At 44.8% G+C, this 27,858-nt stretch overlaps 1 protein-coding gene across 1 annotated transcript in view; it reads left to right on the plus strand.

Moving 5' to 3' along the window:
- Nucleotides 1–6,569: 6,569 nt before the first annotated feature.
- The window catches only part of KCNJ15 (potassium inwardly rectifying channel subfamily J member 15), a 63,308-nt gene continuing 42,019 nt past the window's right edge, over nucleotides 6,570–27,858 (plus strand). Inside the window, exon 1 of the mRNA XM_025293949.3 lies at nucleotides 6,570–6,673. The gene's annotated coding sequence lies outside the window, so the exon portion shown is untranslated. The remainder of the gene's footprint in view (nucleotides 6,674–27,858) is intronic.

Below are 27,858 nucleotides of genomic sequence, written 5' to 3' on the forward strand. Positions count from 1 at the left end.
ATGTTAATGTTATAGCAGAAAGTGAAGAAGAACTAAAGAGCCTCATGATGAAAATGAAAGAGGAGAGTGAAAAAGTCGGCTTAAAACTCAACATTCAGAAAACTAAGATCATGGCATCCCGTCCCATCACTTCATGGCAAATAGATGGGGAAACGGTGGAAACAGTGGCAGACTTTATGTTTTTGGGCTCCAAAATCACTGCACATGGTGACTGCAGCCATGAAATTAAAAGACACTTACTCCTTGGAAGGGAAGCTATGACCAACCTAGATAGCATATTAAAAAGCAGAGACATCACTTTGCCAACAAAGTTCGTCTAGTCAAGACTATGGTTTTTCCAGTAGTCATGTATGGATGTGAGAGTTGGAATATAAAGAAAGCTGAGCACTGAAGAACTGATGCTTTTAAACTGTGGTGTTGGAGAAGACTCTTGAGAGTCCCTTGGACTGCAAGGAGATCCAACCAGTCCATCCTAAAGGAGATCAGTCCTGAGTGTTCATTGGAAGGACTGATACTGGAGCCGAAACTCCAATACTTTGCCCACTTGATGCAAAGAACTGACTCATTGGAAAAAACCCTGATGCTGGGAAAGATTGAAGGCAGGAGGAGAAGGAGATGACAGAGGATGAGATGGTTGGATGGTTGGTTGGTAATGGACAGAGAGGCCTGGTGTGCTGCAGTCCATGGGGTCACAAAGAGTCAGACACGACTGACAGACTGAACTGAACAGAACTGAATGTTAATCAATAAAATGTGACCGTTTCTCATCTGATATTATTAAGAAAAGAGCAACCTTCGGTCCCATGTGGCCATACTAATTTAACCTGTATTATTTCATGCTTAATGAAACACCCGTAATGGTTCTGTGCTTGAACCATTTTTCTTGATTTGTGCTGTCTAAGGGTAAAGCTGTTACGTCAGGCTCCACCATTGTTCAACTGACCCAGAGTTCAGATTTCTTGGCTCCTTACTCTTCACCATTATTTGTTCTGTTTCTTTGTCTTGGAAAGTGTACAACTCTTCTCTGACTCCACCTATGGAAATCTTGTCAGTTGAATCTGTTCCCTTTTCTGAAAGCCCGTCTTAGAACTCCCAGTCAGAATTCACTGCCCTTCCTATGGGAATATTTTGACCATACACACTTACGACACTGCATTATAGTCAGCTATTTGCCCATCTTTCTGCTGAAATGTAATTTATGCCAGGGTGGTTAAAGTGTTAGTCACTCAGTCATATCTGACTCTTCACAACCCCATGGACTGTAGCCCACCAGGCTCCTGTGTCCTTGGGATTTTCCAGGCAAGGATACTGGAGTGGGTAGCCTTTCCCTTCTCCAGGGGATCTTCCCAACCCAAGGATCAAACTCAGGTCTCCTGCATTGCAGGCAGATTCTTTACCATCTGAACCATCTAGGAAGAGACTGGCAAAAAGAAGGCATTCATTTTAGCTATTAATCAAATTGAATTGATGTGACATCCATCACAGTGGGTTCTATTAGTAACAGAAGGCTCTGCTGGGGACTTCCCGGCACTTTGAACAACTGACCATCAGCACAGCAAGGCTACGTGCATCTGAATCAAATTCCAGAGTTAGTGCTGAGATTCCCTAATTTTGTTTTGGTTAGAAACCTCCTGTCATGGAGCGGGCAGGAGAGGCATTGGGAGTGAGGGGGCCGAGATAAGGGGATGGTGCTGTGCCAATGGAAGGGAATCATTCCAGAATCACAGGATTTGTGACTTTGGCCAACGTGGTGATCTTCCCACATCCCCTTGGCCTGGAGTGCCTGCTGCCATCTCCGCAAGCCTCCACTTGGGCCACAGGAGCCTTTTCTTGGCAGATGCAGGATTCCAGAGCTCTTGGGAGCTTGCATAGCCTGGCATTCTTATTCTTAGCAAAGGCTGATTGGGACAAGAGCATGAAAGCCCTGTTACCTAATCACCCAGTACCCAATAAGTACCTTTTCCTAAGATGCTACCTTCACTCCAGAACCCCCTCCAAAATCAGGCAGGGAATTGGCTGTGGCCTGAAATCTCAGTGTCACGTGACTTCTTCCCTTCCCCCAGTTGGCTTCCCCCACTCCCTGGCTTCCTCGGACAAATCCTGCTTTAATAAACTGCATGTGTAACAGTGTCTCAACATCTGCTTCTGGAGCATCTTCTTTGAGACAGAATTCCAACTGATGGTTTTCTAAGGGAAGCTTCTCGCTGGAAAGGTGAAAGGCAAGCGGGACCCTGCCTCTGGCCTGCAGTGTCCTGAAATGCTGTATATGGGTCCCTCCACCCTCCACTGCACCCTCCTTCTGAGGGGACTTTCTGCCAACCTGTCATGGGGATTGCGGGTGCAAACTGGAGGCAGCCACTCAAATCCCACCTAGGCTGTGGAGGGTGCTTTAAGCAGGCGGCACCATAGGAGGTTTCCAGAAGTTTCAAAAACTCACATAGTCCTCCATAAATAGTTCCATATCTAACTCAACTGAAATAGATTTAGTCAAAGGTAAAATGTATGTTTTATCCTCTCATCACACTACAAGGTTTTTTAATGTCTCGATTCAAGCCAAGATGAAAATTGGAAGCACTACAGCCTTTTTTTTTCTTTTTAGGAAATTATTCTTGGGAAATGGTTCTCTTAAAAAAGCTGGTTCTTGTGAGTTTTTTGTGTGTGTGTGTGTGTTTTTTTTTTTTTTTTTTGCCCAGTTTTCAGACATCCCTTTAGAACTTTAGATAAAAGTCCAGATTCTAGATGTATATTCTTTTCAAACTGGACAACATAAGAGTCTTGCTTTTGGTGAAGTGAGAAGAAAGAAAGAAAGAGAGAAGACAGATGACTTGCTGAAGAGTCACTCATGTTATTATTTATTTTAGGCTAAAGGGTCAATAACATTGACCATCTTCCATTACAAATTAGCTGTGTTCTTTGACGAAATCTCAAAAGGTAGATTGCAGAATCCACTCCGTAGAACCCGACTGTGTAAAAACATTTGTTCACTGGATGAGACGGAGCTGAGGTGACAAAAAACATATTTTGTCAAGACTAGTTATTTGCCCTCGTCCCCTCATTTGCATGCATGCTCAGTCGCTTCAGTCATGTCCAACGCTTTGCAACCCCATGGACTATAGCCTGCCAGGCTCCTCTGTCCATGGGATTCTCCAGGCTAGAATACTGGAGTGGGGTTCCTTGCCCTCCTCCAAGGGATCTTCCCCACCCAAGGATTGAACCCATGTCTCCAGTGGCTCCTGCATGGCAGGTGGATTCTTTACCTCTGAGCTACCACATAAGCCCCATTCCCCCATTTACCCTCAGAAATTTCCAGAAATGCTTAGATTATCCACTTATTAAAACATGCAGAATTAAGTCTGTCCCCTGTGACAGAAATCTCATGGATGCTGATTCTAGAATTTTTGTTCTCACCTGTCAGCTCTTTAATCATGCCTTTATGATGCCTCACCTTCTCTTGTGAATTCTATCAGATCTGCAACATCATCTGATTAGTGGTATTTCCCCAAATGAAAACAAAACAAAATGAAAAAAACAAAACAGGTTAACATCACCAAAGTGAAAAATATTGTCTTAAAATTTAAATTACTTAGTGTGTTCATCCTCTTTTTACTCATTTTCTTCTTTCATCATTTTTAAAGACTGACTGAATGAATCCGATCTCTGCTGTGTATGGTCCTGCAAGAACTAACACTTGCCAGAGTATTAGCCTGTGATTAAATTTGTGTAGTGTATTACTTGATACTCAAAGGAATCTACACATGTACATCTATGCCCCCGGTAGACTAACTTAGGAAAAATGTAGCCTAATGAAAAATGCATGCACTGAGCATGAGAAGAGCTGTGTTGAGATTCAACCCACCTCTTTCTAGCTCTGAGGCTTTGAGAAAATCACTCACTCTCTCTGGCTTCCACTTCTTCAACCTTAAGGTGCAACTAATTATGCCTTTTGGCTCTGAGCATCCAGTTAATCACATTTCTGAAGAGCTTTGTAAGCTGAGAGGTGTTAGTGTCAGCCTCTCAGTCGTGTCTGTCTTGCCTGGGTTGCCATTCCCTTCTCCAGGGGATCTTCCTGACCCAGGGATGGAACCGAGGTCTCCTCATTGCAGGTGAATTCTTTACTATCTGAGCCACCAGGGAAACCCTATGAGCTGAGAAAGAACATTCAAATATTAGTTTACTAATAAGAGCTGAGACTGGAAATATGCATTAAAATAATAAGAATTAAAGTTCATTTGTAACAAACAGACTATCCATTTATAATCTTTCATAGATCTACCTGAGAATTAATTTTCTGAGGGGCTATGATGTGTCAGGTGTCCCTCCAGAAACTTGTGGTGAACCAGACAGGTGTGATCGAGTTCTGCAGTGAAGCACAGACAGTAATTGATAAAACATGAGGATTCATGTAACTTATCAATTTAGACCATGCTAAATGACATACAAAGTGAGAGGGAATGAAATGGTACCATTTGGGCTAAACCTGGACCATGATGAGGGGTCCAGCCAGTGGATGAAGACCTGAAGGAAAAGACTGCAGACAGAGGGAACAGCTCATGCAGACCCTCAGGATGGATACAGTCAGGCCTTAAGGGCTGCATTTTTCCCTTGTTCGTTCTTCTTCATCTTTGAGTTTACCTATTTTAATAGGGGGCTTTTATATCCAACCTCCTGGGAGGTCTATCTGAGTCTACCCACCTGGAGGAAGACCATCAGCTTGAAGAGGTCTGGACCTTGTGTGGCTTCTTCAGTGTCTCAAGTCCTGAACCGCTGGAGCCCAGGGTCTTTTCTCAGGGGGGGGCCACATACTCTTCTGGTGGAAGAGGAAAGCTTTGCTTCATGAGAAAGAAGAGGACCCAAGGACGGAGGCAGATGCTTGTTCCCTCTGGGGAAGCGATCAGGTAACGATTATGCCTTGGCTCGGAATCAAGGGGAAAAGTAGGAGAAAGGGGCAGGTCTCGGGCCTTTCCCCCCAAAGCAGAATAACTCCTCACCCTTTCCTGCCTTCATTGAGTTCAAGATCCCCAAACAGCGACAGCTGAACCTAGGATCAAGGAGAGGGTATGCACAGGAGCCTGGAACCCAAAACTCAGGAAAAGTTAACGCATCACTTTTTTTCATCAAATCAAGTCACTCCCTGGTGTCTCTGATGTGAAGCAGCTGCAGTGCCCCGGGCTCTGCCCAGGTTCTGGGGTAGGGGACTGTGTGACTGTATCAGTGTCTCCATGGTGACAGACAGTCTTTGCATCCCACCCGGTGTTTCCTCTGGACCAGCATCGGGGAATCTCACTGGGGAAAGTGCCCGTGGGAATCTTATCCCTTAGGATTTACCAGGGTCCACAGGGCAGAAAAGCCTGGTGGGCTACAGTCCATAGGGTTACAAAGAGTCTGACACGACTGCAGCGACTTAGCATGCAGTCGGGTCACAGGATGCGGGTAACTGACAAGAACCACGGACTGGTCTCCCTAGGTGTGATGACTACCAGAAACTGGTGGGGTAGGAAGGACACACTAATACATTCCAGGAAGAAGACCACTGCTTCCATTGCCAGAGGCTGAGAGATCACCCCTTAGACCCTGGCTTCAAGGACGGAGTTCTGACTGTTTCTCAGAGAAGCGTGAAACCCTGTGGACTGATGCTGGCCAGTTCCAACACTGAACTTCAAGTCCAACTTCCATGCTGTGGAAGAAATTGGTTTTACCCGTGTCTATCCACTTTTATGCTTTTTGATCAAGGAAAACAAAGGCTATAGGAACTAATCAATACAGCCATAAGAGGGGCTGAGTTAGAAACACGGTGTCCCTCTGCCACACTTGCATATATGAATGCCTGATAAAGACTGAGGCCATCAGAGGATGAGATGGCTAGATGGCATCACCGATACAGCAGACTTGAACTTGGGTAAACTCTGGGCGATGGTGAGGGACAGGGAGGCCTGGCATGCTGCAGTCCATGGGGTCTCAAAAAGGCGGACACACCTGGGAGACTGAACAGCAGCAACGTATTTGATGCTTGCATGTGTCTATATGGGTTCATTCCAATTTTCCCAGGAGAGAGGATTTTTGTTACTCTTCACCTGGAGAGGAAAGAGGGAAGAGGAGGGGAGAACAGGAGTGAAGGAGAGCTTGTGAGAAAAGATAACCCAGTTATTTATTTATAGTTTATTTCCGCAAAGGGACCTTTGCAAGGGCTTTGATAAGAGGGGCCAGAGTTTCTTAAAGATTAACTGGCCTCCTTTAAAAGGGCATTGGCTTTCTTTCACGCAGGTGTCTGGAGGATGCAGGACTGGGTGGCCCTCAGAACCTTGCTGGTCTGTAGATCCCCTTAAGACACACTGCTGACATCATGGCCTCCTTTCTCAGATTCCCCTCTCTCTCTCTCTCTCTCTCTCTCACTTTTCTCTCCTTCCCTCCCTCCCTCCCTCCTTGCCCGTCCCTCCCTCCCTTCGCCCAATCTCCCCCAGTCTCCTTCTCCCTCTCTTCAGCTCCTTCAGGTAAATCCTACTCCAACTTGCACCAACTTGTTTTTGACTGACAGTGAACAGTGAAGAGAGCTTTCTTCCTTTGGAGCACACCTCAGGACCCAGCCTTCCCCAGGCAGCCGGCGTGGACGGTCCCTTCCCTGGCCTTGTCCTAACTCCACATCTAGCCAGGCATCTGCGTTCACCCGTCCTTGCAGGTAAGAGTTGCAAGCTTGTCGGTCATTACTGGAGCGTGTTGCACCCTGAAGGAATTTCTGGAAAAAAAAAAAAAAAAAACTTTTCCTTCGAAAGGTAATGAAAAAAGTATGACTCTGTTGAAACTGACTGAAATCATTCAAGACGTCCAAACTTATCTGAGGGAATTTACAAGTGCTGTTTGTTGTGGAAAACAGGTTTTTACTTAATGATGGGGCTAAAAAAAAAAAAAAAAAAGGCTTTATTCATGCCCGTAAAACAATATCCAGATGTTATCTTGTATGCTGTGGGTAGAAGCGCTCTAGATGGAGGGAGAAGGCTTACTCTCTTTGCAAAGTTTTTTTTTCCCCCTTCTAGTGTCTGTGAGAGCAAGTTTGTTATGGATTTTCAGTGATTATATAGTGTTTTGTTTTTTGTTTTTGTTTTTTTTTTTTGCATCATTGGTAGTTATTTTCCTTTGTCGGTGGAGAAATCAGTTTAAGTTGGCGTAAGGGGAAACCTCGCCAGAATATTTTAAAATCTGTTACCTATCCTTACGAGAAAAAAGTTATGTAAGTTTTCCATGGTAGGTATGAGGAATGTAAACAGTTCTGACTATGGAAACATTAGGAACCTGGTTCATAACCCATGGCTAATGCGTTTTATAATCTGTGTGTAATTTCATGGGCGTCTAGACTGTTGTCTGCTAATCAATGTTATACTGGGTGAAATTTCCATATTGTTCCTGTGAATCTGGTTTTTTATCTCCTCTCTCCACTTCCGCATTTAGTTGCCCAAAGGAAGTAAGGACATATTGTTCAATAGATATCTCTTGACCTCACGAGTTCTTTAAGTCACAGGTTAGGAAGCTTACAACAAATGCAGTGTTCCACTCAGCAAAACCAAGGACCAAAATTTGGTCCTTCAAATTCAACTCAAACCTTCAGGCTGATTTCTTCTTATCAGAAAATATCTTAATCTTTTTTTTACCTATAGGAAGGATTTTGAAAAAAAAGTAACAAGTGATTCTTGAAGTTCTTTTTTTGAGATCTCAAAATCACACTGACACACACACACAGTTAATCCTAGATCCTATTCCATTCTGCCTTCTCTCATAAATGTTTAAACAGATATGGAACAATCAGCAACAGCCTTAGGTGATCAATTCTTTCACAAAATTGCCCTAAAAATCAAAAGAGAAGAGTCAAATGCAATCATCATGCATATTCAGATGCCATCATTTTATGAAAATTTAGGAGATTTCAGGTTGAACAACTAAGCACTTACCTTGCACACAGCTCCCCTTGGTGCTGTTCTTGTCCTGGGTTTTATTCTGTAGCAGTTTTCCTCCTTCCCTAGTGATAAATAGAATAAATGGCCAGGCAGGGAGTGACCCAGAGGTCATATGACAAGTCTTTTAAAAGTCTAGAAGGTAGAAGAGTTTCACTAAATCCCCGGTAGTGATGTCTCAGAAATACTAATGAAATAATGGGCCTGACAGGTTCTCATTGAGTTAAATAAATGCCCAAGTCATTTGGGGGTTTCCTAGAAGTAGACTTAGCTGGATTTCATGATTCTGGTGGCTTAAGGAAAACATAACTTTAAAAAGTCCTCCCGCCCTCTCATCCCTCCTCCCCCAGTCAACCGTTGTGGTCATTTTCCAGAAAATGCTCCTTTCCCCTATTTCCTCTCCTGACACTTAGAGCCAGTGCAGACAGCCGGTATTTGAGGGGGAAAGAGACAGAGCAAGACCCCAGGCTTCCCACGCCCACTGTCCAGAAGAGCCAAAAAAAGCAGGGCTGTTGGCTCCTTCCACTCTCTCTCTGCCCTTGCATGGAGGAAATCTTAAAGGGATTGAACTTTCTTGTCTGGGGATGTGTGTGTGTGTAATTATATACCTGAATGACAACATGCCTGGTACAAGAAAAACCACCACTGTGTGGCTTGAGGCAGCCGAGAGAGGAGAGGCAAACTTTTTCAGACTTTGTCACTAAATGTCAAGACTCTGAAGCCTCCTTTCCTGCCACACCCTCCTCTCATCACTCAGAGACACGGGGCAGCCACTGACTTTACTTCCTGACTCTGCTTCAGGGTTGTTTGTCGAGTGTGTTTGCCTGGTGGACGCATCAGAACCTTAGAGGCGGCACAAAAGGCCAAAGAATGAGGCAGGAGCTTGCTAGAGTCGCTGACGACCAGCCCCTGGGGATGCTTGCTTAAGGCATATAAGCCTCCCTGATCATTTCCTTCAGCCTTCACTCTGTAAGGAATTCAGCTCCCGTCTTCTCCCCTGCAACCTGTGAAGCACTTCATGCCAGAGTCGATCAGGTACTGCGCCAATCCTGCTGTTTCCATTCTTCTTTCAAGTAAAAAGAATTCTGCTCCTCAAATCGGCAGTTAGCTATGGCCAGGGTTAAGGTTAGCTTATGCGCTTGCGAAGCAGAGTGTGTTGCTTATTAATGGGTACATGAGATGCATATCAGGGAGAAGCGGTTCTTCGTTCTCCTCTCTCCTGCTCTTCACCTTCCTTGGATGCAAACATCTTGGGAGTGGGGCTGGGGTGCCTTGGGAGCAGCTGGGGGCTGGATACAGAGAGGGAAGAGGCAGGAGAGGCGTGGAGTGATACAAGCAGGAGGGGAGCTTGCTCTGGGCGCCTCAAGGAGGAGGTGGCACTGTGGGAGGGGGCAGGTTTGAGCCCAGATGCCTTGCTCTTTGCTGCCATGCAGGTGGCTTCCTGCATCAGTTTTAATGACCAGGGAAAGCCTATGGTGGCCAGAAGCAGTAGCTCCAGAAGTGACAGACCCTCCCACAGCTAAAGGAGCGAAGGGCAGCCTGCTTGGCCACCTGGAGTGGAGAATTGAGAGAAGAGAAAAATAACTTAGAATCTAAAAGCAAATGTCCCAGGAAAGAAGCTTTATTTGCTAAATGTGACTTTGTTAGGATGAAAGGAGAAAAATGAGCACATACTCATTCCTGGTGAAAGACAAAACAAGATAAGGGAGCCTGGGGCAAGTCCCTGGTGGCCCACTGGTTGAGAGTTCATCCTTCCAATGCAGGGGGCCTGGGTTCAATCCCTGATTGGGGAACTAAGATCCTACATGCCCTGCAGCATAGCCAAATGATGTTTTTATTTTATTTTATTTTATTTTAAAGTGGGGGAGGCTGAGAATCTGCCCTCCCTGCAAAATGCTGGTTGAGCCAATGCAGGCAGTGATGTGGGCAATTTTGCTCACAATGCAGCTGAGTCCACATAGAGGTTCCCACCATATCCCCAAGGCTTTTTACCCAAAAACATTTCTGCTCTTATAAACAAGGTCAGAGCTTGTGAGGAGCCTGTGTACCTGACTTCCCTTCAGCTGGTACTGTGAATAAACTGGTGAAGGCATCCATTAAACAAGAGTCACCACAATCCAACTGGACTCTACAAGTTCACACCTGGCCTAATTCTAGAATAGTTCTTCCACACCTAAAACTCTATAGCACAGAATCCCAGGTATTTCCATCATGCTTCCAAGATGAGCCAGGGTTTCCTGATCAGGGTTCACAGCATCAGAAGACACATGAGAAGGACAAGGTGTTGATTTGCAGCACTAAAACATACCTGTCTGTAGGAACACACCTGTCCACAGGAAAGAGTGAAAGTAGAACAGGGTTCACAGCATCAGAAGACACATGAGAAGGACAAGGTGTTGATTTGCAGCACTAAAACATACCTGTCTGTAGGAACACACCTGTCCACAGGAAAGAGTGAAAGTAGAACAGCATGTCTGTGCCACCTGAGGGCTGAGGACTCAGAGGACTTCAGTAATCCCTCTTAAAAGGAATTAGCGAGCAATAGAATAGGGCTTCCCAGGTGGTGCTAACGGTAAAGAACCTATCTGCCAATGCAGCAGACATAAAAGCCCGTGGGTTCCATCCCTGGGTCGGGAAGATCCCCTGGAGGAGAAAATGGCGACCCACTCCAGTACTCTTGCCTGGGAAATCCCATGGACAGAGGAGCCTGGCAGGTTACAGTCCATGGAGTCGCAAAGAGTTGGACACTACTGAAGCAACTTAGCACATAGCGATAGAAGAAGCCCAGTTTGGTTCTGTTCTTCCGCATGACCCTACAGCTCAGCTTCAGAGCAATCTAAAAGCATATTGATCCACATTAAACAAGGCAAGCAGTTCCTTTCCTGCAGGAAAGGAAAGTGTCTGAAGCCACATGGCTGCATTGACTATGTAGGCCCCCATTCAGGGTTCTGAGTTCAGAAAAATGACAGCCAGGGCCTGACCCTGTCCCTCTGACTACAAATCACACTAATCCTCAGAGTCACCGTCAGGGCTGTCGGAATACAAAGGAGGTGGCTCTGAGGAGGAAGTCTGCAGAAAAGGATTCAGTATTTGGGGTGTTTTGAGGGTCCAGATGGCTGGCTTTGGGTTTCAATCCACAACCTGTTTCAGCAGAAATTACCCTGCTGTGGGGCTGATAACTATAAACTTCTTGTGAGTTGAGAAAACTCTGCCAGGACCAGAGGCTGATCAAGACTTTATGGATCTTCAAGATTATGCAATTTTGAGGGCCCTCTTTAACAAAAAGGAATGCGAGATTATGACTATGAAATTGAGCACAAGCTCTGGAGAGAGTTGGTGCAGGGAGGAGCCCTGAAGCTCGCATTTGTCACGTCCGACTCTTTGCGACCCTATGGACACTAACCTGCTCGGCTCCTCTGACGGTAGGATTCTGCAGGCAAGAATACTGGAGTGGGTTGCCATTTCCTCCTCCAGGGGATCTTGCCAACCCAGGGATGGAACCCGTGTGTTTTGCATTGGCAGATGGATTCTTTACCACTGCAACACCTGGAAAGAAAGATCTTTTGTTGTTGTTCAGCTGCTAAGTTGTGTCTGACTCTTTGTGACCCCACGGACTGCAGCATGCCAGTCCTCCACATCCCTCACTATCTCCTGGAGTTTGCCCAAGTTTATGTCCATTGAGTTGGTGATGCTATCCAACCATTCATCCTCTGAAAGGCATCAATAAAACACTTTGAACAGGCCTGAGGCTTTGCCTAGCAAAATATCTATGTGTCTGGCTAGGGACAGCCTCTTCTATTTCTATGAATGCTGTGTTCAGTTCCAATAGCAGTTATCAGTGTCATTTCTCAGTGTGAATGCTGGCTAAACCCATGCCTGCCAGGTCAAATAATGCTCTTACTCAGTAATGTTTCCGTCTTCAAATATTTGCAGATTTGTATCTTATTCATCTTCATATCCTTTGCCAAAGAATGTAAGGTTGGCTCTCCAGATGAATCTGGCTTTCTTACTTCCTGAGTTATTCTTTGTCTACCTTTCAAGAATATATTTGAGAAGCTTATCATTAGCTTTGAAATATCATGAAATTTGACATCATCTCTACTCTTCCTACCAACCTCATCCCCAAATACTTGCAACAAGTTAAAGAAAATATATGAGGACAGGAGCCCCTGGATCCTTTGTCAAGAGTCGTCTAACAACTAAAGAATGTCTTCTTCCTATTTTCAAAAGTCCAAAGGAAAGGAACAAATGGAAGGAATCTATGTATAAACGAAAAGTGGGCTACATCACTTGCAGACATATATTTGCAACTGACAAAGGCAGCGTGTGTGTGTGTGTGTGTGTGTGTGTGTGTATTTAGCCATGGTGGCTCAGATGGTAAAGAATCTGCCTACAATGTGGGAGACCCAGATTCGATCCCTGGGTTGAGAAGATCCCCTGGAGAAGGGAACACATTCCAATAGTTTTGCCTGAAGAATTCCATGGAGAGAGAATCCTGGAGGGCTACAGCCCCTGGGGGTCACAAAGAGTCAGACATGACTGAGCAACTAACAATAATGAAACTGACGGCGAGATATAGAGGGAATATTCAAGTGCCAACAATGTCACAATGCAATGGGGCTTTACTTTCAGAATTTTGCCTTGCTTAGTAAATTTCAAATCTATAGTTAGATTAAGTGTTTAAAAATTGCCCTCTGAACAGTGCTTCCATAGTGACATTAGTCTTAGCATCCCTCTTTAACAAAGGAGGTGGTATCATGTCATGTGACTCAATTCTTGTTGACACGGATGGCATGATAATCTGAGCAAGAAACACTCAGGAGTTCAGCTCTTGAATTCACAGCCACCCTGACTCCTACTGCCTTGGGGAGATTAAAGGAGTGAAGGCTCCTCTCTGATGCCTTTGTGACTCAGTCTCTTGGAAACTTGAGAAAGATCCCTCAGAAGCTGGCTGTCTATTTCTTGTCTTAGGAGTCTAGGGAAAGGAGAAATTCCCTAGCCAGAAGGCTGAAGAGATTATCCCAAAACACAGTCAACACAAGTAAGGCAGCATCTCTCCTGGTAAGCTCTACTGATCAGCAAAGGGTCCTGGGGAGAGATTTGTGTGCTCCTTGCCCTATAGGAAATAAGAAGGTCTATACTCTGATTGGGCTTCCCTAGTGGCTCAGTCAGTAAAGAATCCAACCTGCAATGTGGGAGACTTGGGTTTGATCCCTGGGTTGGGAAGATCCACTGGAGGAGGACATGGCAACCCACCCCAGTATTCTTGCCTAGAGAAACCCCATGGACAGAGGAGCCTGGCAGGTTACAGTCCATGAGGTCACAAAGAGATGAACACAGCTGAGCAACTAAGCAGATACTCTGATAAGGGAGAGGCTACCCACTCCAGCATTCTGGCCTAGAGAATTCCATGGACTGTATAGTCCATGGGGCCGCAAAGAGTAGGACACAACTGAGCGACTTTCACTTTCACTTTTCTTTCTGATAAGTTTGGGAAATTCATCATAGTCTGGAAGGTCCCAGTTATCATTACCATAATAAACAGTCTAAGAGATCTGGCAGCAAAGACATCCTTTAACTTTGAATCCCAAGATGTTTAACCATTCTGGACTACAAAGCCGCCTGCCACCTCCTTCCACCTCCTTGCAACTCCTATTCAGTCCTCTGACTAATATTTTGCATGACCCCATCAGGGACACTTCTGCAGACTTTGATTGGTGTGGGGTGGAGAGCTTCCACGTGGTCCAAGAAAAGAACACATTATGACTTTCATACTCCACTTGGCTGTGAGTTGTACTTATGGGACGTGCAGGTGACTGGCCAGCTTTTGGGATTTCAAAGTGGCCTCAAGGACTCAGCCACAAAAAAACGGATTTCTTTTTTGTTTCTTTGTATCTTTGAAGTGTTAGTCGTTCAGTCATGTCCAACTCTTTGTGACCCCATGGACTGTAGGCTCTTCTGCCCATGGAATTCTCCAAAGAATACTGGAGTGGGGTTGCCATTCCCTCCTCCAGGGGATCTTACTGTCCCGGGGATCGAACCCTGGTCTCCTACACTGCAGGCAGATTCTTTACCCCTAAGCCACCAGGGAAGCCCCTTGTTTCTCTTGTGCATCTCATTCCCAGAAGGATTAGAATGAGTCAGCAGAGATACACCCACACACCCTCACACAGATTAACATGAATTAATGGTAGATGGAAAAGAAAAATAAAGGTAAGTCTCAAAGAGGTAGTCTGATGAAATCATTTACTTACATGAGTTTTCATCTATTTTTTAGAAACCACAAACTGAATGTACACAGACCCACAGCCACAGAATTGTGCTTGTGCTTCAGAATTAAACGTATGTTTTAAAATATGTTTTATGTTTGACCCTGGAAATCAATTAGGCTCTCCCTGAATCTAGTTTTACTCACACCATGTTTTATAATTCTTTTGAAAGAATTATAATGACAATTATAATTAAAAGAATTATAATTAACAATATTAATTCTGCCTCTTGAGATCCCTTTCTTATTTTCTGTTGCTCATTAGGGCTATGATTTAACTGCCTATAAGTGAGGTTATAAGCTTTCTTCATCCAGAATGTAGCTGACTGATCCCACATCACTCCACTTTACAATGGTCTGTCTATTTGCCTCTTTCCCCTACCAGGCGGTAAGCTCAATGTCAGTGGAGATTTTACCTTATTCTGTCTCTGTGCTCCCAGAGCTGAGTCTAAATAATTCCTCAGGCAATGCTTTTGAATCAACATGCATTGACATGAAGACATGATTTCTGCTATAATTACGTCTTCAGTTGAACCATGATTTACACCCACCCCATCCTGCAAACATAGAGGAGAGAACCCTGTGCCTGAGGTGTTTTGAAAATACATTTATCTGAAAACTCCTGACTAGGGCATTTTCTCCCTTAATGACATTTGCAAAGTGGTAGATTGGCTGTTGGAATTGCTTAACGGGGGCTACTAAAGAGCAAAACGTATTTGTATGAGGGAGAAGAAGCAGGCCACCAGTAGCTGTGGCAGCAGTTGGGTGAACCCACGCAGTGGAAATAGGAAACACACACACAGTGTATTTTGGAAAGAAGAAAATTGAAATAAAGCAAAAAAAAATAAATATGGAGCCAGCAGTGCTCTGTGTGGGCTGAAAGTTTGATCCTGGGGAAGAGAATAATGGAAAGGAAGGAGAGAAAGAATTTACTGAGATCTTAGTAGGCAGGAAAGGGTGATTTGATCCATGGTGAGACCCATCCAGGAGACAGGGAATTCACATCATTTCAGGCTCCCTCAAATGCTATGTTTAGATACGGTCTGTGTTAGCATACCTGTGGCAATGAGGGTATTTGGCTCACAATGTGTTTTGAATTTCAAGATGAAGAGAATTTCCTAAGATTTGCCCATTTTAAAGATGAAATATTATAGGACTAAAATTGAGAAGAGCCACTTTTCTGTGGTTACAATCAAATGCGTATCATTCCGACTGGGGGTAGTGGATGCCTGTACATGGTGTTTTAGAATCCGCACAAGGGTATGGATAGTTAAACCTACTTTTTGTAACTGTGGGTATTAACTTGCCTAAAGTCCAATATCCTGGGGATGCTCTTTTAACTAGCCCTTTGGCACAGCGCTTTGCTTTGTTTTCAATATCTGAAGAAATGATCTGTGACCTCCTAGCACTGTGGTTGGTCGAAATATACATTTAATGAGTTTCTTCACCAATGCCCATCAGTATTTTGGTTGGTTAGGCTCTGACACTCAGTTCTCTCCACCTTGTACACATGTGCTGGTAACTAGCTCTGCAGGAGGCTGGGTGACGGTGTCTCAGATGATACAGGAGGAGAAGACTGTCTTTAATTTCAAGGAATCTGCATTCCCCTGCTGGAAGGCCACATGCATGGGGATGGAGGGGCAAAATTGTAAAAAAAAATGATAATAATATTCATACTCAAAACCCATGAACAACCATGGCGCCAGGCAGAATGTGATGAGCGTTAAGTGAGGCCTTAACCAAAGGCTGAGGAGAGTCCAAGAAGGAAAGACTAGGTCCATTCGGGGAGCTGGGAAAGGCCTTGGGCACTGGAGAGAAACCTGGAGAATGAATAGGACTTTAATGTCAGGATGGGGAGGAGCAGCCTTCAGAGGTCAGGAGCATGGCAGACACAGGGGTGCACCCGAAGGGAAGGGCAGGGAGGCCCAAAGTGGGCAGAGGGGTTGAGTCTGTCATGGGCGGCGTGGGAGTCGGGAGAGATGACTGGAGTCCAGGTGACACTGATGGTGGAAGACACTTCTGAGCACTCACCGAAGGCCGAGTCACTCTAGGTGCCTCTGAGTTCTCGCAACTACTGGCTCTCCAGTGAGCTTTATTATTCGCCTTGTTTGAGAAATTGGTCTGTAGAGTCAGAGCTATGGTTTTCTGGTAGTCAAGTACAGATGTGAGAGTTGGACCGTAAAGAAGGCTGAGTGCTGAAGAGTCGATGCTTTCAAACTGTGGGGCTGGAGAAGACTCTTGAACTGTAAGGAGATCAAACCAGTCAATCCTACAGGAAATCAATGCTGAATATTCATTGGAAGGACTGATGCTGAAGTTCCAATCCTTTGGCCACCTGATGCGAAGAGCCAACTCATTGGAAAAGACCCTGATGCTGGGAAAGATTGAGAACTGGAAGAAAAGGGGGTGACACAGGATGAGCGAACTGTGGCTCAGATCATGAACTCCCTATTGCCAAATTCAGACTTAAATTGAAGAAAGTAGGGAAAACTACTAGACCATTCAGGTATGACCTAAATCAAATCCCTACGATTATACAATGGAAGTGACAAATATATTCAAGGGATTAGATCTGAAGAACTATGGAAGGAGGTTCATGACACTGTACAGGAGGCAGACGTCAAAACCATCCCCAAGAAAAAGAAATGCCAAAAGGCAAAATGGTTGTCTGAGGAGGCCTTACAAATAGCTGAGAAAAGAAGAGAAGCTAAAGGCAAAGGAGAAAAGGAAAGGTATACTTATTTGAATGCAGTGTTCCAATGAATAGCAAGGAGAGATAAGAAAGCCTTCCTGAGGGACAAGGTGGGGAGGGAGGTGGGAGGGAGGGTTAGGATAGGGAACACACGTACACCCATGGCTGATTGATGTGAATGTATGGCAAAAACTACCACAGTATTGTAAAGTAATTAGCCTCCAATTAAAATAAATTAAAAAAAAAAGAAAGCCTTCCTCAGTGATCAGTGCAAAGAAATAGAGGAAAACAATAGAATGGGAAAGACTAGAGATCTCTTCAAGAAAATTAGAGATACCAAGGGAACATTTCATGCAAAGATGGGCACAAGAAAGGACAGAAATGGTATGGACCTAACATAAGCAGAAGATATTAAGAAGAGGTGGCAAGAATACACAGAAGAACTGTACAAAAAAGATCTTCATGACCCAGATAATCACGATGATGTGATCACTGACCTAGGATGTCTGGAATGTGAAGTCAAGAGGGCCTTAGGAAGCATCACCATGAACAAAGCTAGTGGAGGTGATGGCATTCTAGTTGAGCTATTTCAAATCCTGAAAGATGATGCTGTGAAAGTGCTGCACTCAATATGCCAGCAAATTTGGAAAACTCAGCATTGGCCACAGGACTGGAAAAGGTCAGTTTTCATTCCAATCCCAAAGAAAGGCAATGCCAAAGAATGCTCAAACTACCGCACAATTGCACTCATCTCACACGCTAGTAAAGGAATGCTCAAAATTCTCCAGGCCAGGCTTCAACAATATATAAACTTTGAACTTCCAGATGTTCAAGCTGGTTTTAGAAAAGGCAGAGGAACCAGAGATCAACATCTGTTGGATCATCTAAAAAGCAAAAGAGTTCCAGGAAAACACCTACTTCTGCTTTATTGACTATGCCAAAGCCTTTGACTGTGTGGATCACAGCAAACTGTGGAAAATTCTGAAAGAGATGGGAATACCAGACCACCTGACCTGCCTCTTGAGAAATCTGTATGCAGGTCAGGAAGCAACAGTTGGAACTGGACATGGAACAACAGACTGGATCCAAATAGGAAAAGGAGTACGTCAAGGCTGTATATTGTCACCCTGCTTATTTAACTTATACACAGAGTACATCATGAGAAACGCTGGACTGGAAGAAACACAAGCTGGAATCAAGATTGCCAGGAGAAATATCAATAACCTCAGATATGCAGATGACACCACCCTTATGGCAGAAAGTGAAGAGGAACTAAAAAGCCTCTTGATGAAAGTGAAAGTGGAGAGTGAGAAAGTTGGCTTAAAACTCAACATTCAGAAAACGAAGATCATGGCATCTGGTCCCATCACTTCATGGCAAATATATGGGGAAACAGTGAAAACAGTGACAGACTTTATTTTGGGGGCTCCAAAATCACTTCAGATGGTGACTGAAGCCATGAAATTAAAAAACACTTACTCTTTGGAAGAAAAATTATGACCAATCTAGACAGCATATTAAAAAGCAGAGACATTACTTTGATAACAAAGGTCCATCTAGTCAAGGCTATGGTTTTGCCAGTAGTCATGTATGGATGTGAGAGTTGGACTATAAAGAAAGCTGAGTGCTGAAGAACTGATGCTATTAAACTGTGGTGTTAGATAAGACTCTTGAGAGTCCCTTGGACTGCAAGGAGATCCAACAAGTCCATCCTAAAGGAGATCAGTCCTGAATATTCATTGGAAGCACTGATGTTGAAGCTGAAACTCCAATACTTTGGCCACCTGATGCAAAGAGCTGATTCGTTGGAAAAGACCCTGATGCTGGGAAAGATTGAAGGCGGGAAGAGAAGGGGACGACAGAGGATGAGATGGTTGGATGGCATCGCCGACTCAATGGACATGAGTTTGTGTAAACTCTGGGAGTTGGTGATGGACAGGGAGGCCTGGTGTGCTGCAGTCCATGGGGTCACAAGGGGTAGGACATGACTGAGCGACTGAATTGAACTGAACTGAGGATGAGATGGCTGCATGGCATCACTGATTCAATGGACGTGAGTTTGAGCAAACTCTGGGAGATAGTGAAGGACAGGGAATCCTGGCATGCTCCAGTCCATGGGGTTGCAAAGAACTGGACACAGTTTAGCGACTGATTAACACCAAAGCAATGAAAAGTCACTGAAGGTTTTGCTTGAGCTGCACTTGAGTATCATCCCAGCAGGAAAGTTATGCGACTTGTCAGAAGGGTATTTTGAGAGTCTGGGAGAAGAGAATGGGGAACTGGAGCATAGCAGGGGCAGGAAAGAGGGAACGGGACACCCAGGAGATGCACTAATAAGGTAGGATGCCTGGGCTGACCCTAGATTAGGCAGGAATGAGGGGGTGTCCGGACAGGCAGGTGGGAGAAGGGGACACCATTGTTTGGACCCCAAAATCAGAAGTAGTTTGATATATGGAGAACAATGGGAGCCAAGTTTTGGACTAGTCTGTTCTGAGCAGTTCTCTAAGGGAGGTGAACCAGGGGATGCTGGAAACAGACTGAATCTCAGAGGGAGGAGCCACAAGTAAAGAAATGGGGCCAGGGATGGTCAAGAGAGTAAGGCCGAAGATGCTGAGAGAGAATAAAGAGAAATAAAGGAGGCTGCAAGTAAGACCCTGGGGGATATGACTGGGGGTGTGAAGGGGAAGAACAGAAGTCCACCAAGCAGAAAGTGAGTGGATAATCAGGGCAGCCAATGGAAGACCACAGAGTCTTCTGACCCAGTAGCAACAGGCAGAAAGAACTTTCTGAAGACACTGCCACTAATACCCCTCTGGCCCACACGTCAGAGAACACAAGAACTTGTGTGGAAGCTGAAGGAGAGAAGCAGCGGAGAGTCTGAAGAAAAGATGGGGGAGAAGGGCTGTGTAGCTCCCTCCCAACTCACCCTCCAGATAAAAAGTCAGAGGAATTGAGATTATCATTTGACTGGTAAATCAGAGTCTCAGAGGCTTGGAGGATGAGTGAGTAAGTGAAAGTCACTTAGTCATGTCTGACTGTTTGTGATCCCATGAACTGTACAGTCCATGGAATTTTCCAGGCCAGAATACTGGAGTAGGTAGCCTTTCCCTCCTCCAGGGGAGCTTCCCAACCCAGGGATCGAACCCAGGTCTCCCGCATTGCAGGCAGATTCTTCACCAGCTGAGCCACCAGGAAAGCCCAAGAATACTGGAGTGGGTGGCCTATCCCTTCTCCAGCGGATTTTCCCAATCCAGGAATTGAATTGGGGTCTCCTGCATTGCAGGCCAGATTCTTTACCAACTGAGTGAGGGCTTGGAGGATGGCTACTTCTAAATCAGTTAATGGCACAAGTTTCTTTCCCTTTATTTCCTGGTTTAAGTATGCTTAACCCATTCCCTTTCCTTTTAAAGCCAATCAAGTTATTCCATAATTTAACATACATCATGATTTTAAAGTGTGTTAGTTGCTCAGTCATGTCTGACTCTTTGCTACCCCCTGGACTGTAGCCCACCAGGCTCCTCTGTCCATGGGATTTTCCAGGCAAAAATACTGGAGTGTGTTGTCATGCCCTTCTCCAGGGGATCTTCCCAACCCAGGGATCGAACTCGGGTCTCCTGCCTTGCAGGCAGATTCTTTACCATCTGAGTCTATGCTTAGCTTCAAGATTGGTTATATGTGTACCCAAAGGAAGATTCTATCAACTCACAGCCCCTGGGAACAGCGTGAATACCTCGTCTTTGCAAGTTCTGTGATTTAGCTTTCTGAGACACTCTGGATAAAGTACAAGTCCTTTCTTGAATGTATTTCCAGTAAAAAAGAAAAGATAATGCTGTGTCCAGATTTGCTAATTAGTGCCATGATTAAAGCAAAACTTTTCAAGTTGATTTTTTTTTTTATAAGATTGGCAACCTTTTGAACACAAACAGGACCTAGCAGATGGAGAAGGCAATGGCACCCCACTCCAGTACTTTTGCCTAGAAAATCCCATGGACGGAGGAGCCTGGTAGGCTGCAGTCCATGGGGTCGCTAGAGTTGGATATGACTGAGCAACTTCACTTTCCCTTTTCACTTTCATGCATTGGAGAAGGAAATGGCAACCCACTCCAGTGTTCTTGCCTGGAGAATCCCAGGGACGGGGGAGCCTGGTGGGCTGCCGTCTATGGGGTCGCACAGAGTCGGACACAACTGAAGCGACTTAGCAGCAGCAGCAGCAGGACCTAGCAGATAGTCTCAATGATGCAGAGAGAGCAAGCAAGCAAGGCCAGGTCCTTCAGAACAATTCCTTGCCGCCAGCTTCGAACTTACAGTTTAAAGTTTGTTTTGCTGGGAAGATCTTCTACTTTTTTTGGTGCTATAATAGGATTAAGCAAAACTTGTGTGTGTCTTAGTCACTCAGTCGTGTCCGCCTCTTTGCGACCTCATGGACTGTATCCCGCCAGGTTCCTCTGTCCTTGGAATTTTCCAGGCAAGAATACTGGAGTGGGTAGTCATTCCCTTCTCCAGGAGATCTTCCTGACTCAGGGATTGAACTCAGGTCTCCTATACTGCAGGCAGAATCTTTACCATCTGAGCCGCCAGGGAAACCCCAAGCAAAAGTTAAGCAACACCTAAAATGCTACTTTATAGTAGTTTTGAAAAATATGTGAGTAGATTTTTTTTAAAAAAATCAGTCTTAATTTGTTTAGAAAAAAATCAAGTGAGTAATCTTTTGGTAACTCCTGGATAAGAGAATATGAATATCTGATAACTGTTTTTTTTTTTTCAACTTTTTTGTTGAGGTATAGCTGATAACTATATTAAACAGTAAAAGGATAAACATGAAGATGTAAAAGAGGACCTCAAAATCATAAAATGTAGGGGAGGGGAGGGAGAAAATGCAGATTTTATTTTTTTTCCAGAGTGTGTTTGAGAAGAGTTCTTGAAGCCCTAGAGAAAAACTGATGAAAGGGAAGTGAGGAAAGCCTCAGGGCAAATAATGTGGAAACCTGAGAGAGGGCCACCTGTGAAGAGGGCCAGGCAGTCTCAGGAAGAGATTTTGAACTTGGTACTCACACTCTTGGATGTGAATTTCAGGTGTGCAGACTCCCTCGGGTGAGGTGCCCTAACCATCAAAGCCTCAGTGTATCTTACGTGGCTTACAGGAAGCAATCAACAGAGGTTGGTCCCTTCTCTCCCCATTCCCCACTCTCCTCCACTGATCCCTTACCATCACTCCCCACCCCAAGCGCAACACAAGGTTTTTCTTTAAGGCAGCTGGTGTAAAAAAATACATAAATAAAAAGCTAGACTTGAAAGTGGAATCCCTACATTGGAGTCTTCACTTCTGGGCTATGTGGTCCTCTAAAAGTTATCTAACCTCTTAGTTATCTAACCTCTTAGCTTTTTATTGGTAAACCTGGAGAAATTCCGACTCACAAGATGAAAAGCCCGATGAGCTGGTTTTTGTAAAAATGTGGGGAAACCACGTCTGGTTCTATGAATCAGTAGGGAACTGGCATCCTCAAAATGACCCTCCATTCCTCCCTGAGGACCTAATTCCCTTTTTATACAATTATGCTTTTGAAAAACTTACTTTATAAAGAAACTCACCATTCCACAGTCTAGGTTATCCCCTGTACAAAATCGGTAGGCTGCTTTTTAAATTTTTTTTTTTTAATTTTTAAAAGGGACTATACTCCTGTAACAACTCAAACTTTGATGGAAGAGAGTTTAGTTTCAGCAAGACTAGTCTACTGTGCCTCCCTCTAGAAATGACTGTAGTTCTCAATGCAAATTGAACTAGAAATTACTCTTGTAACTTTTTTGGAGATCCTTCGTTCTTTTCTTTTAAAAGTACACAGACACATTCAAAAGGTAACTTCTCCTAGGTTTTACAAGCAGAGGAGAGTGACAGAGAGAAAGATTATGAACTTGGCATACCATTGAACTATGCCCTGGAATTTGGGTGGGTCTAGGAAAAAGTACAGACTTCAGTGGAAAACATATATGGGTGTGGGAGAAACCTCTGTAAACTATAAATTGACTACATACTGCACAGGCTGAAATGGAAAGAAACCGAAAGTCTCCCAAAATCCGAAAAGAGGAGACAGAGTGAATTTGGCAGGGAAGGAGCACCAGGTGCCCTTGGGAGGTAGGGATGCTCACAATTAGCAGTAGTCCTAACCGGCTCCGTGGGACCCGGTAGTTACCTGTTCTAGGACCTGCTTATCCGGGTCTCCAACACCTGACTTCACTCCCCCGTTTTGTTGCTTCTAGATTTCATTCCACCTTGTTGCCTTTGTCTGCAGGGTCTCTTCCCTGAAAACTCTCAGAATCTCATTATCCATCCTTCATGACTCTTCAAGGCATGTTAGGCTCGGGTTTTCCCTTCCCCCCTCGAGCCTGACCACTGCACGCTTCCTAAATTTCATTTTCTTGAGGCTGAGTCAAACCAAGAGTGTATCCCTGCCACTAAGACCTAATCACATATCAGTGTCCTGATGTGGACATTTGCTAGGTGCAGTTCCTGCCTTGTTCCCCATCAGATTACCAGCCCCAGGACTGTGGAGGTCACGCCACACTTGACTGAGTAAAAGCCAGCTGACTATCCTCTGCAGAGTCCCATTTTCACCTTGAATTGGGCACATTCAGCTCACTGTTTGCCATCCCAGTCTGATGCCAGGTGAGCTTTATCATCTCTATTTTGTAAAAGAAGGAAGCTGAAAATCAAGGAGACTAAGCCCCTTGTTCAAAGTCACCAGCCCAACCACTTTTCGTAAGGCATCTCACTTCCTCACCAAGGTGACCCCATTAGATCGACCCTGACTCCAGCTTTCAGACTTTAAGTAACTTGCCCCTCCCTGCCACTGTTGTAACCAGAAGACCTGAGACTTGAACCCAAGTCTGTGTGTGGCTCCAACCCTACACATTTACACTTGATCACATGGCTTCCCTGTCATAGAATGCTCCAGACAAATGGACCATGAAATAGTAATAAATGAATACATGATGAATGATCCATCTCACTTTGTCAAAACTAAAGGACTATGACAAACCCCTGAAATTTGACCAGAGAAGTAGTATTCCCTTGCCCTCTCTCCACCTTTCTTTATATAAATAATTATAAATACATATATATAGAGTATATATGTATATGGAGTGTGTATATATATATGTGTGTGTGTACGTGTGTGTGTGTGCAAAAAATATATATAAATATCGAAGGCAAAAGGAGAAAGGGCTGGCAGAGGATGAGGTGATTGGATGACGGCACCAACTCAATGGACATGAACTTGAGCAAACTCCAGGAGATAGTGGAGGACAGAGAAGCCTTGCGTGCTGTAGTCTATGAGGTCACAAAGAGTCAGATATGACTTTGTCACTGAACAATAATATGAGCATAATAAAAAATATAAATATTAAAATTATACATATTATTTTTTCAATACCCTTTTTAGGGCAGCTTTAGGTTTACAACAGAATTGAGAGGGAAGTTCAGAGGTTTCTCATTCACTGCCTGCTCCCACACAAGCACAGATTCCCATATAATCAACATCATTCACCAGATGGTAGATCTTTTTTTTTTTTAATCAAGGATGAACATACACTGATCCATCCCAACCATCCCCAATCCATTGATGGTCATAGGGCTCACCCTTGGTGTTGAATATTCTGTGCGTTAGGACACACGTGTAATGGTGTGTATCCATCATAATAATATCTTGTAGAGTGTTTTCCAGAAAAGGGAAAGGCTACCCACTCCAGTATGCTTGTCTGGGAAATCCCATGGACAGAGGAGCCTGGGGGGCTACAAAGAGTCAGACATGACTTAGCGACTAAACCACCACCACCAGAGTATTTTCACTGCCCTAAAAACCCCTCAGACCTCCCTATTCATTCTTCCCTTCCCTAACTTCTGGCAACTACTGTTCCTTTTCTGTTTCCACAGTTTTTCCTGTACCAGAATGTCATGCAGTTCAGATTGGCTTTTTACACCTAGTACTATATACACTGACGTTGTCTTCATGTCTTTGCATGGCTTGATAGCTCATCCTCCCTGTATATTTATGAGAGTATCAAGACAATACTTGACTCTTCACTTTAAAGTAATAGGCTAAAAAGATGTATCAACATGTTAATGTTTAAGAGAGTGCGTAACTATTTTATCACCTGAGTCACCATACTTCCATACCTGCCATGTGCCTCATAAAGAATTTCAAATGTGCCAGATATGTTTCTATCCCACTTTTTTGAATAACCGAAGATGCTTCTGAGTGGCAACATGTCTCTCATCTCATGGAGCCAAGTTCCCAGTGGCCCCAGGAAAAACCAGAAGCAGCAGGTGTCTTAGCTGCAAGAACTTCCATATTTCTGCATCTCTTCAGTGGAAAAACTGAGCAGGGCATCCTCCCAGACTGGTGTTCTTATAAAACTGCTGTACATGCTTAGATGAGCTCACATTTGGAGTTCAGGCTCTCTTTGCTTTATCTTGAAGATTCACTTCATAGAAAGTTAAAGCTTCAGGGGGTATCAGAGAAATCAGTGTGAACTCCTCTCCTATTAAAGATAAGGAAATGGAAGCCTGGGGGTCATGTGACTCACCTGGGGTTTTGCAGCACATAATGGAGCTGATGGTGCTTGAGACCTGTCACCAGGGCTCCTCTTATCCCAGGAGGAACCCAAGAGGAAAAGGTGAACCCGAACTCAGAGGGATGCCGAATAACTGAACTGTCTTATAATTTGGAAACAGAGGAGAGGAGTGAATGGAAAGAATCAGAAAATCAGTTAAACATTTGCAGTTTTTCTATAAAAAGAGGAGTCCTACTTTTCCTAAACTGTTGACATTTGTCAACATGTCCTTCTCTGAACTCTCATTCCAAACAGAAGTCCTATAAGACATGTCATTGTTCAGTTGCTAAGCTGTGTCTGACTCTTAGCAACCCCATGGACTGCAGCACACCAGGATTCCCTGTCCTTTACCATCTACTGAACTTTGCCCAAACTCATGTCCATTGAGTCGGTGATGCCATCCAACCATCTCATTCTCTGTTGTCTCCTCCTCCTGCCCTCAATCTTTCCCAGCATCAGGGTCTTTTCCAATGAGTCAGCTCTTCACATCAGGTGGCCAAAGTATTGGAGCTTCAGGGTTGATTTCCTTTAGGATGGACTGGTTTGATATCCTTGCTGTCCAAGGGACTCTCAAGAGTCTTCTCCAACACCACAGTTTGAAAGCATCTCTTTGGTGCTCAGTGTTCTTAATGGTCAAACTCTCACATCCATACATGACTACTGGCAAAACCACAGCTTTGACTATAAGACATATTAGTCTTTTTTTCTAATCGGGAAGTGGTCAGCCTGTGTGCTATGGCCCTGGCTGCTGGACCCGGTCCTTGTTACCATGTGCAGATTGTCCACATCCTGTCCTGAGGTCACTGTGGGAATGAACTGTGCAGGAAAGAAAGGTCTGTAGAATGCACTGGGAGATCCAAGTAAAGAAGGTGTGCAAGATCCAGCCAACGTCCTGGGAAGTTTCTAGCACGTTATCCTTTGTTTGAAATATTTATCCACCACAGGTGTCTGTGTAGTTACCTGACGTTTTAAAAGCCGACTGCAAAACCTGTGGCTTAGTGCCAGGATCAGACCCAGGAGGGAAAGTATGAAGCCCTAGGACAGCTCTGAGAGCTGCTAAAATGTGAGGTTTTCCCAGGTAATTTCCCAAGGTCCCAGAACCCTCCGGATATAAATCAAGAGAGAGCAAGAACTCCTGGTGTCCCCTAGCACCTCTGAAGAATAAGATAAGCCTGTGCTGCCTCCCTGGAGAAGGCGATAGCACCCCACTCCAGTACTCTTGCCTGGAAAATCCCATGGATGGAGGAGCCCAGTAGGCTGCAGTCCATGGGGTCTCTAGGAGTCGGGACACCACTGAGCGACTTCACTTTCACTTTTCACTTTTCATGCATTGGAGAAGGAAATGGCAGCCCACTCCAGAGTTCTTGCCTGGAGAATCCCAGGGACGGGGGAGCCCGGTGGGCTGCCCTCTCTGGGGTCGCACAGAGTCGGACACGACTGAAGCGACTTAGCAGCAGCAGCAGCAGCAGCAGTGCTGCTTCCCAGGCCTCGGTGGTGGTGCTGCTTGGCAGTTATTTTTGTCAAATAGGGCTTCCCTGGTGGCTCAGACAGTAAAGAATCCACCGGCAATGCGAGAGACCCAGGTTCAACCCCTGGGTCAGGAAGATCCCCTGGAAAAGGGAATGGCTACCTACTCCAGTATTCTTACCTGAAAAATTTCATGGACAGAGGAGTCTGGTGGGCTACAGTTCATGGGATTGCAAAGAGTAGGACATGACTGAGCAACTCACACTTTCAGTATTTCAGCTTAAAAAAAGTCTGGGGCTGTATCAGATATAATTATCTTATGACACAAGGGGACAGTATTTTATGCACACAAACCAAGCCTTGTGTTAGATGCATTCCTGGCCCACGGGCTCCGTCCTTGGAAGTGAGCTGGGGCTGCTGGGGTGGGGACAGAGACCCCTGTTCCATGTCCAGGTTCCACCTCCAGGGTGGAGGGCACTTGTGGCCCACGCCCTGGGCTCTGACATCAGCAGAAAGCCTAGAGGTGTGGATCACAAACCAGGATCCTGGCCCCTCACACTTCCTCTCTGCAGAGCCAGGCTTCTTCATCACTTCCCCAGATGGCTGGGATCTTCAGCTGAGCTGGGATGGGAACCTAGACTCCAGGTAAGACCCCAGAGTGCTTTCCACTGATCACCAGGATGGTAGAAAAGGAAGGGAAAATAAAACACCCTCAAAGGACCAGGGGATTTCTGGAAGATCCAACCAGAGTCATGGACCTCAGGCATGATTTTTTTTCCTTACTCTCTTTAATTTTAACTTGTATATATCTTACTGATTTGAAGAAAACTCTCACTTTGGAAACCTTCAGTGCTTAAAAATGAATAAGCATTACTGTGCATGCG

Source organism: Bubalus bubalis, chromosome 1, assembly GCF_019923935.1.
Source record: "Bubalus bubalis isolate 160015118507 breed Murrah chromosome 1, NDDB_SH_1, whole genome shotgun sequence".
NCBI lineage: Eukaryota > Metazoa > Chordata > Mammalia > Artiodactyla > Bovidae > Bubalus > Bubalus bubalis.